Raw genomic sequence first — 10,792 nt, 5'->3', positions numbered from 1 at the left:
AATTACAGCATCACAGGACTGACACAAGCAATTACACTCCTCCTGTTAATTAACATAGCCGTTCAGAGTCATACATGGCTCATCTGATAAGCTACTGAATTCAAGAGGGGGAAAGAAATTCCCACAGCTGTGACCATGTCAGATGAAGGAGACAAATAAGCACTGTTTCTCCAGAAAGCAAAAACCTTTGCAGATGAAGAACAGTTTGCAGGTAATGGCTAGTGAGATACTTGTAAGGAAAGCTGATCCAGTCTAGGTGATTAAGGAGTTAAACAGCTACCAAGCACAACGGGTGAAGAAGCAGATGTTGTCCCTGAGGCCTTCCTGAATTCCACATATGATTGAAAGTGCTTTCAAAAGGAGAGACCATAGAAAGCGCTCAAAAGTTTGCTTTATCATTGGTCTCCTATATAACAACAGGGCTGGACTCCCTAACAAACACCAGCCAGAGGGGTTCATAAAGCTAAAAAAAAAAAAAAAAAAAAAGAGAACTTTGTGTTAATCCTGAGGAAGAGACTACTGGCTAACAAGGTAAAGCTGAAAACAAACCACTAAATAAAACTAAAAAAGTAAACAAGTTTCTCCCAGCCTTTATAGTTAGAGGTGATTGCCAGGCGATGGAGATGAACATCTACAACAGCCACTCACTGATGAAACAGCCCATTGGCCAAGACAATTGCAGCCAAATCACAAGTCTGTCTTCCACCTTCACCTCAAAGAAAATGCTCTTCTACTAGGAAATCTAATAGTCCAGAGAAGAAAGATCCAAAAAACAATCTCACCAGCACTGATCACTAGTAGTTGCCCTAAGCTTTCAAAATTCTGAGTCATGATCATGCTTTAAGGCACATAAAGTTATCAAAATACTTTAGGACAGCAATTTTATAACAGATTTAAATAAAAAGAAGAATAAAACTATGTTGGCATCGAATTAAGAAAAGCCATTTATTAATATCTTTATATAACACAAATATCCACCACAGGACATTAGTGTGGTCCACACATGGGAGATCACTGAAATAGGACCCATATTTCTCATTTAAAGCTGGCTTAATCATGTAGTTTGTTTCCTTGTATGATAATACAGATCTGAATTTATCTGAAGGCTATTTTACAAAAAGATGAGTTGCATTGTGTGTGCCCTCAGTAAATCAGAAGCCATAAACCTGAGGCTGGCAGACTGAAGGGGAATTGAAATGTGCCTTGCTCAAAGGGAGAGTAGTATTTGTTTGGGGCTGGTGCCAAACTAGGACAGCTACAGGATTTCAGTTATCCCAGCAAAACAACAAAGCAAGTTGACAACTGCTAATGAACTGCCATGTAGAAATATCCTTATAGATGAACAAAAACAATTAAAAAAAACCCCAAAACTCTGACTTGTTCACAACAATCTTCCCCACAGATCTCATTTTTCACTTCCACTTTTTCCACTAACTGTTCCTGCCTCCCAAAAACCCACCGCATGTCTTGATTTGCATTTTTTCTGAAAACTAATAGGTTATACTGAAGGGTCCACTTCTTCCTTTTCCAAGCTATAAAGACTAGAAACTTCAGGATAAAAACCATGCTGATGCACAAGGGCAATATTTAATCACAAGAGATTCGTTCCCCAGCCTCTGGTTACACTACTAAGGCACATCAGAGGAAATTCAGACAGCTCGATCCAAATGCAGACAGAAGAGCCCATTATGCTATGACCCCACGCATCCTGAGAGGCAGAAGGTCTGCTGACAGGATACCGGTCTGTGCTGTGACCATATGACCCTTTCTCCCCACTCACTGATGACAGGCAGAACTGCTAAGGAACTGCTGCTATGGCTCACAAAAGCTGCCCCAAACATACTGACCTCAGAAAGCAATGAACAGATGAAGAGTCCCAGGACTGCTGAAGCTTATTTCATGCAGCCAAAAATAAGGCGATGCAAGCTCTGCACAGAGACAAAGCAGCAGTATCCACAGGAAATAGGTTCAAAACCACAATTTCATGGTTTCAAAAAGCAACGTTGAACCTTTTCTTCCTCATTCACCTTGCTCGGGAGATCCTTATTTGCCCCCTTTGTAGCCCCATGTAAAAGAAATAGTGAATCAGTAACTGGTGCTGTAGACCCACAGTGTATTCGTGGTCCAAGACACTAACAGGCTGTACCTTTTCTGTATTGACTGCAGACACTCTCAAGCTTGCCTTCCTCCTCTTTTCTACCACTATGGTGTTTCCAGTGGTTCTGGTGGAGCAGGAACAGATAGGCACCTAAGTCAGTAACCAGAAACACACCAGATATGTCAAGCAGCACTGCAGTACGTCTAGGAAACCACTCACCCAGACCAATTTATCTCTGCAAGAGTCTTCTTCCGGGCCATAAAGGCCTACCCACGCTTTTGCAGTCATGACGTTAACCTGACGGAGGTCAGTCTGAATTTATTCCTTCTGTACAGCTGAAGAACAGAACATTCTCTGCTGCTTTGAACACAAGGAGTGTTACAGGTTTAACACCCTAGCACTCAGCTTCTCTCTAAGACACGCACTTCCAGAGACACGCACACACAACAGCTCAAAGGCAGCGGCTCCAGGCTGTACAGAGGTTGTTTGTATAGATGGAGCAAGGATATTCAGCTTCTTTTGAAAACATGTGACTGCCAGCCACTAGAGACTGAGGAGGGGAAGGGAACACACTGCCCCACAACACAGCACCACATACAAACATACAAGCAGAATATTTTAACATTAAAACCAAGTGGTTAAGCTATTCCCTTTGAGAATACAAGTATTCCCAACAGTAATCAGGTAAAAACAGTGTGGGAAAAGAAGAAATATTTGTTAAGCTACTGAATCTGCCAGGGAATAGCTACATACAAAAGAAGTCCAAATGACACCAAGGGTTTACATCTCTTAATCTGCTCATAATAAATTCGAGGATAAATTATTTTTAGGGCTTATATTTAAAAAGCTGGGGTTGGTGGTAAAGCTGCCACATATTAGAGAAACTGGACTGTCCAAATATTCTTGGTCTCATTAAGTCAGACAACACATCCTTTCACAGAGTTGAACTGGCAAGTTAGTTTTCTTGATAAAACCTTGAAGTTCATTATATTATTCTACTGTTAATTGTATTAATTTACAACTGTTAATTGTAAAGTACATGTTCAAGTCCGTGTCAAAATAGGTGGGTCTGCTAACATACGCCACCTTCCCAATCTCTAACAGTAGGTAACAAGATGAAACAGAAGGTTTCTGAGCCAACATGTGGACAATAAATAAATTAAAGCTCTAAAGGCCGTGCCTGTCAGCCTGTGATATCCTGAACTGATTGTTAACACAGAAATCCTTTTTATGTATGCCTATTAAAATAGTTCTAAAAATCTATTTTCTACACAGAAATGCAAGAGTCAAACTAATAAACGGGCGCTTCTGGAAGTGTCTGGTGTTTAGTTTCCACAAAAGCCACTATGACTCTATCTAGATTCAATTAATATATAGTAAGGTTAAAAATTCTTAAATAATTTCTTTTGGGCAAGAAAACAGCATTTGGAAAAAATTCAAGCTCTTCAGGCGTTTAAAACTTATTTACAACTTTATCAGAACAGAATGGGCTTGCCTGGGTTACAAGTGAATATAGTAAATAACTATAAGGGTATTATAGTATTAATGCCCACCATTCTCACCCCCAAATTCACATGAAAGGAAAATAATGTTAATGACAACTTCGACAGTGACTCCTACTTCAGTGGTGGAAGTCCGAGACAAGGCAGAAGACAGAAGAAAAGGTATATGCAGAAAAAAAGGATGAGAAAAAAGGCACAAATTAAGAAATCGTGCCATGGTGATAACTTTAGTAGAAAACACTAAACAAATTAGAGAACGCTGATCGAGTGTGATCCTCATCCAAGTCCCTGAAGGTAGACTCCAGTCTGTCAGTGTATGCACATGTGTGTGTGCGTGTGTGTGTACACATGTGCAGAGGGCGTTGCTAGTTCCACAGATGGGAATTGACAAAATATTTCCTATACAAATTTAAGGTGAGAAGATTAACAAGATTACAACAAAGAGTTGTAACTTGTCACCTTAGAAGTTTTAGCTGCTGCCTATACTTCAATCAGGGAGAAAAAAAAAAGAAAAAAAAGATCAAAAAGTTTCATTTTGCATGCATTGAAATACTATAATGTTACACGGCAACAGACCTTTACCTTTGCCCGTCATTATGCCTGCAACATCCAATAATTCAACTAGAAGTGCGTTACATTAACTGTTCTCCTTCACTTGAAGCAGTGAGACAAAACACATAACATGTAATTATCTAATTCAGTGCTATAAAGGCTTTCTCTGATGTTAATACAGGCCCTTCAAGTTCAAACATTTTTACAGGAGTTTTCAGCAAGTTGGAATACGTTTCTGCGGTTGAACAATGATTCCTGAAACAACTCAAACCTCCAGCAGGTAACTGACTGGAGTGAGACTCAGATAAACAACTGCCATACAAAAATGAACAGTTAGACATCATCAGATAAATACAAAATTCAGATACATTAAAATAGTTGTATAGAAACAGAAGAGAAAGTTTTTCCAATTAGGAGAAGGGTTCTTCACAGCTCATATCTGATTAGTATTGAAATTTTTTTTTTTTTTGGCTTTCCTATTTTAATCTTTGGATCAAGTTTTGCTTTTGCTTTTGCAATATACCTCTACAGAAAAGATTCACACAGGATGTAAGGAAACATCAAAACCAGGAAGGTTAGTCTAATGTAAAACATAAAACGGTAGGATCTGCTGGACTCCTAGATGGCTTTTTTGAGTAAGCCAATATAAAAATGTCTGAGTAGTCTAATGCACAGCACACTTTGTAGTAAACAACTGCTCCAGGCAATAACATCCTGTTATTCTTTTGTTCCAGCTAGATAGGTCAAGAATCAACTACCACTAAATAAAGTCAAGAAAAGAGCAAAGGCTATAACAACGATAAAACAGTATAGTGTCACCTTCTTAAGGTTCTGGTAATATCAGGAATTACATATTAAATCTTTCTTAAGCTTCACACCATGCCTGCATACAGTGAACAGATAAAGAGAACATATCTGGGTATGTGCAGATAAGGCAATCTGAAATAAACATACCAACAACTAAGTTCAAAAATGAAAATAGTAAACAGCCTGACTCAGTGAAAAAGCATAAAAAGGAGATATTCCAACAGGCTAGAATGTGTTCTACGTCCCAGGTAGAGTGTTCCCTCCCATCACATCCACTAAGGTCCAGAAAGTCAGTAGTGGGGAAGGAGAAAAAAAGATTACCAACTATTATGAAGTGTTTTGTAGTGCACATCTACACAGACTGCTTACTCGTTAAGGAACAGCTATAAACAGCAAGAAGAGTTTGTACTCTTGCATGGGTAAAAGCACGCTAAAGCCATGACCCCACTGAATAAGAACTAGCTTAAAGGATACACACCATGAACATATCCTTTCTTTTATAGCATAGTCCTCAAATCTATGAGACATCTTACTCAAGGTGCCAAGCTTTACCCTACTATTAGGTTGTATTTCAAGCACAAATAGTTGCTTAAAGACAGACATCATCACATAAAAGGCTCTGAAACCTAGGAGAAGCAATGCTGAAAGATTCCTTAAAGCTAAAGTACTACATATGCCAGTTGAATAGACAGTTTCTTACATCTGCCAATTTTTGCAGATGGCACTGCTGTGTTGCTGTAACCTAAAAGCTGTATTTTAGCAATTGTCCTAGTCTGTATCTCCCATCAAAGAGCACTTCACTTATGCCAAATTGCATTAAAAGCTTGTTTATTTGTTGGTTGGGGGGGAGTTGTTTGTTTGTTTTACCTCAAGAACATTGTTGACCATAAAAGTTGTTTGAGTATTTCACAACAAAAGTATGTTTTTATATGGCATTTACTGGAGCGTCAAACAGTCTTTACATCTCAAAGAAACCTTTCAGAGCCTGAAAGGTTCTTCCACTACCTACACCAAGGTTAGCACAGAATGGTTTCCCTTAAGCAGTCCAGAAGATATGGACATTCTTCACCTGTCTAATACTAAAAACTTGTAAGAACAGACCTTCCTCATATATTCTAGGGAAAGAGGTCCTAAGAATTTTAAAATAAAATACAATTCTTAAGATCTTAAACAAGAAACTAACATTTAAGATCAGGCTAGCTTAAATATGCTATATTCAGCTTGAGCGATTCCAGCAGAAGATACAAAGTTGACAGCATAAGGAACAGGCCCAGTGAAGTTATTGTTAAAGCTTACCATCTCATTTGAAAGAAAGCATTTCCCACAGAATAGCAAGCCTTAGCTGGAGGAAAGCAGTTCCTGCAATATTCGGACCTTGCAAGCGAAACAGACATATGTCAGGTGACCTCTGAATGATAGTAAGTTGTTAGCATCACCAGTTAGTTTCACTAGGAGGTGGAAAGTGAGAAGGGAAGTTTGCCATCATGACCTTCACAGCCCACAGGGCACTCCCTTCCCCTTCTATGATGACCAACAGAGATGAATCATTTTTCTTTGAAGACATTCTCTCGAAGCAAGCAAACCCAGTTTTAGATTCAGGAAGATTCCTATAAGACAACTACATTAATCAATCTTGCAAACACAATTAAAGTCATAAACTTCCACCTACCAGTTACAGTCCAGCCTTATTAATTTGCTAAAAGAACTTAAACATTACTTGCACCCACAGGAGCATCTTACGGCCATATATAAGGAAGTCCCATCCTTAAGCTCCGGCTGTTGCTACAGATCATATTTAACACCTCCACTTGACTGCAAATCAAGAAAAAGATTCAAGAAGACAAGAGCCCACTAATTATCCTTTGTCAACAGATTTTTACTTTAAAAAAACAAAACACACCAAACCAAAAAAAAAACAACCACCAAACCACTGTTCAGCATTTGTAAACCAGTATCCACAATAGTCACAGCACAGTGTTTGTTAGCTCAGTGTGAAAGAGAGTCTTTAAAAAACAAACCAAACCCAGGTATATAAGATAGCCTCTGGAAACCCAGCAGATCTACACAAATTATATTGCTGTTCAAAATTAAAAACAAAACAAACACAAAACCAAGAAACCTCTAAAATTCCAAAAGCAGCAAGCATCACCTTTCCTACAAGCATCTAAACTTGCAATAGCCAAGTCCTTCACAGCCTAGAACAAATTCAGAACCCTTCTGAAGCACAGCGGCACACATGTATGTATTTTTTTTCTATTTGAGTGCCCCATATAAAAGCAGAGTACAGAAGTAACACCTGAAGAGCTTCTGACCACCAGTACCATCTCCAAAACACAACAATGTGAGAAGGGTTGTGGTGTGAGGTGTGCAGTAAAGAAGACAAACCGTTCAACATCCAAGACATTCAGTTCACCAGCAGCAAGTTAAATAACGATAAACAACCTACTCCAGTAGTATATTCTAAAGGAATATAAAAGTATCTGCAAAGCTTTCCAGAAAGAAATATCATATGGCTATGAGAAATCTTACGTGACCTCAGAAAAAAGAACACTTGCTCTACACAGGGCAGCTCTCGAGTAACTGAGACACCTGAAATGGCCAACGCATGCAAGTGGGAACTGTAATTTGGCCTGTGAAAAGTTCCTATTACTAGTTTGATTCCCAAAACAGGTCAACCAACACACAACAGATCAACAGAGCTAGCTAGCTTATGTTATTCAAGGCCAGGTTGGATGGGCCTAGGGCAGCCTGATCCAGTGGGAGGTGTCCCTGTCCATAGAAGGAGGGTTGGAACTAGATGATCTTTAAGGTCCCTTCTAACTCAAGCTGTTCTATGATTGTATGATTTGGGCTGTATAAAAAGAGCTAAGCACAATAAGAAGTCCCTAATTCAGGCTGGGAGTGCAACAACTCTGACATATAGAAATGTTAAAATTAAACTGGCTATGAAATACATGTATATAGACAAGAAGTATAATTTAATAAAATGTCATTTATTAAACCAAACTGATTAAATTGCCCTACAGAGCAAGCGGGTACTTTAAGAGAACAAATAAATACATAGTCATTCTAGACAGTTCTTTAACAATTACATTTTTAACTGAGCAAACCACTGACTACAGAAGGAATTACATTTTTTCAAAGAAATAACAGAGCATTAGCTCATTAACAATTATTCTTTCAGTTTTTGAAAGCTCATTCCACAACCACCATTAGAAAATGCTGTATTTCATATTGCACTCAATTGTCACCAAAACACAGTAACTGCGAGTGAATAGCTCAGTGTCAGAAAAGTCTTGAACGAGGTATTTACTAAACAGAAATCCAAGTCTCAGCAACCTGAAAGTTTTGTATTAGAAAGTCCATCAGCCAAAGGCCCCGTAGCTATGGACATCCCACCTCAACAAGCACATTTAAAAGTGCCAGCAGAGCTACCACTGCTGAAATAAAGAAAAGCAGTTGTGTCAGTCTGCTCCTGCAGATCTGAACTAATGCTTGCAACCATATTCAAAGGCAGATACATCCCAAGTACACAACAACAGGCATGGTTACCCACTTCATAGGTCAAGGCAAAATCTGCACCAGCTCCCAACTGATTTTATTTTTAAGCAGCCCAAGGCAGACAGCGCTGTCAGAGAAAGTATACTTTAAGGCCTTTCTTTCCTCATTAATAAAAGTTAATGAAAACATAAAAAGTAATTTTAAAAATATTATTAGAATTATTTATTTTTCTACACTGAGATCAGCTGCAGCAAGGTGTGTAAAGGCACGTGCCTTTTTTCTGTATACTTCCTGCAATGTAAAACAATTTAAAAAAAAATTCAGGAAGGCGACGAGAATTCAGTTTTAGTCTAATATTGTTCCTAGATTATATTTATTTCAGCCTGCTATTGCATACTTGCCGTGTTAGAACTTTTGATGATAGGCTCATGAACTATTTCTTTTTAAGAGATAGACACCTTGCACAAAATTGGTATTATTAAAAAACACTATTTTGTATTTTCTCCCATCCTCATTTTTCAACACGTGATCCCACATTTTCCACAAATCGCTAAGACTCTGCTCTGAATACAGAATTATTAGTCTTCCCTACTGACTTTCCTAGTGCTCGTTATTTCAATATTCAACTGAGTAATAAAAAATCCTATGGAAGACAGGAGGATACTATATCCATTTTACAGAAGAAAAGCTAAACCAGAGAAATTAAGGACAACTACATCTGGCAGATTCAGGCACTGAAATTCAGCTGCCTAAATACAGCATATACAGTAACCCACTGCACACACAATAACCTCAGCTACAGCGTCCTTTCTATCCCAGATTCTTTATCATTTTGTTTGTGTCAGCAGCATCCTATTAGCAAATCTTTATTAAGGCCAAGTGACTAATGCACCATTAAACAAGAAATCTGAAATAAATGCATAACTCGAGGGGTAAGGGGGAGGAAAAAACCCACACTCTGATATTGTATTTAACTACCTCAACAATTAGACCAAACTCTCCTCACCTTCCTTCATTATTTTATTTACTATATAGCCTTAAGCAACAGCTGCAACAAGAGGTTTTGCAGATAATATAGCTTTCTTTTACCAGACAATTCTGATTAACATTCCAAGCAAATCCATCTTACAGAATGGGCCACAGAGTAGCCCTGGGGAAGCAGTGTGCAAACTACAAAAAGCCCACAAAACAAGGGCGGGGAAGGCTCTTACATAAAAATCCCTGATCCTACATTCAGTACGATTTGTGTTTCTGACTGCAGTTTTTGTTGTGATCCTGTGTATGCAATCTTCCAGATTTAAACTCTGGGTACACAAAAAAAGACAACAGAGAGAAGCAGAACTCCAATTTTCATTCTAGTACCCTAGTCAAACGCAGCTGGCAGCAGTTTTCCTATAACCCTAAGATCATTCCTTCCGTAATTTCTTTACATGTGACTCAATAAGCACCAATTCAATGTCGAAGTCTCTGATCATAAACGAGCTGCACTTTTTACTTCCGTAACTTGAAATAGTTTGGTTAGCTAAGATCAGATAGACCTGTTACATACTCAAAATTTTTGTCCCCTTGCCCAAGCTGTTCCAAAGGAACACGTTCATATTCAAAAGGACTGGAGAGAAGATCAGCATTGCTTAATTTTTATCAGATTTCAAAATATTTTCCCCCTAGCAAGGGAGGCCAAGAACCAACTAAACTGACTGAAGATTAACAAAGTTAAAATAGAGAGCCTAAGGCATAGAATGTTTTAGCCTAACTAGATAGCCTCAAAAAGTTACTAGCAACTTAAAATATGATCTTGTAATGGGAAACACAATGCAACCCATGCAGCATGCTGTGCTAATTCTCCGTTAAAACTCCCATGCAACTGAAATACTAAAATTAATTTTAAAAAAATTTTTTGGGAAGTTACTGTAAAGCTCTCAGATGAATTTAAAAAAAATTCATCTGAGAGCTTTATAGTAACTTCCCAAAAAATAAAGCAGAACCTGGGAAAGAGCCATGCTAACAGACTAAGAATAATATTTTGTAGTTTTAATAAAGCGAACTCCTGGCTAAGGGCACAACAAGCGTGCATTAACACAGACATCATCACGGCCTGGACACAAAAAGAGCCAATCAAAGAGCCTTTATAAAACGTTCTGTCGGCTCAAAGACAACACTACTGACATGTCACACAGGTCACCAAACAGCTTTCAGATGAGTACAGCTTTTAGTCTTCCTGTACCTGCAATTAAAAGAGAAGTTTCTGCTGGATGAAGTTAACTCTTCCACCAATCTCCTGCCCTCCCTGAGCAAGCCACGGGGCCGGGGCAGCAGCTGAACGGGGCTGAAG

This window comes from Phaenicophaeus curvirostris, chromosome 12 (genome assembly GCF_032191515.1).
Source record: "Phaenicophaeus curvirostris isolate KB17595 chromosome 12, BPBGC_Pcur_1.0, whole genome shotgun sequence".
NCBI classification, from domain to species: Eukaryota; Metazoa; Chordata; class Aves; order Cuculiformes; family Cuculidae; genus Phaenicophaeus; species Phaenicophaeus curvirostris.
This window is presented reverse-complemented; position numbering follows the sequence as displayed.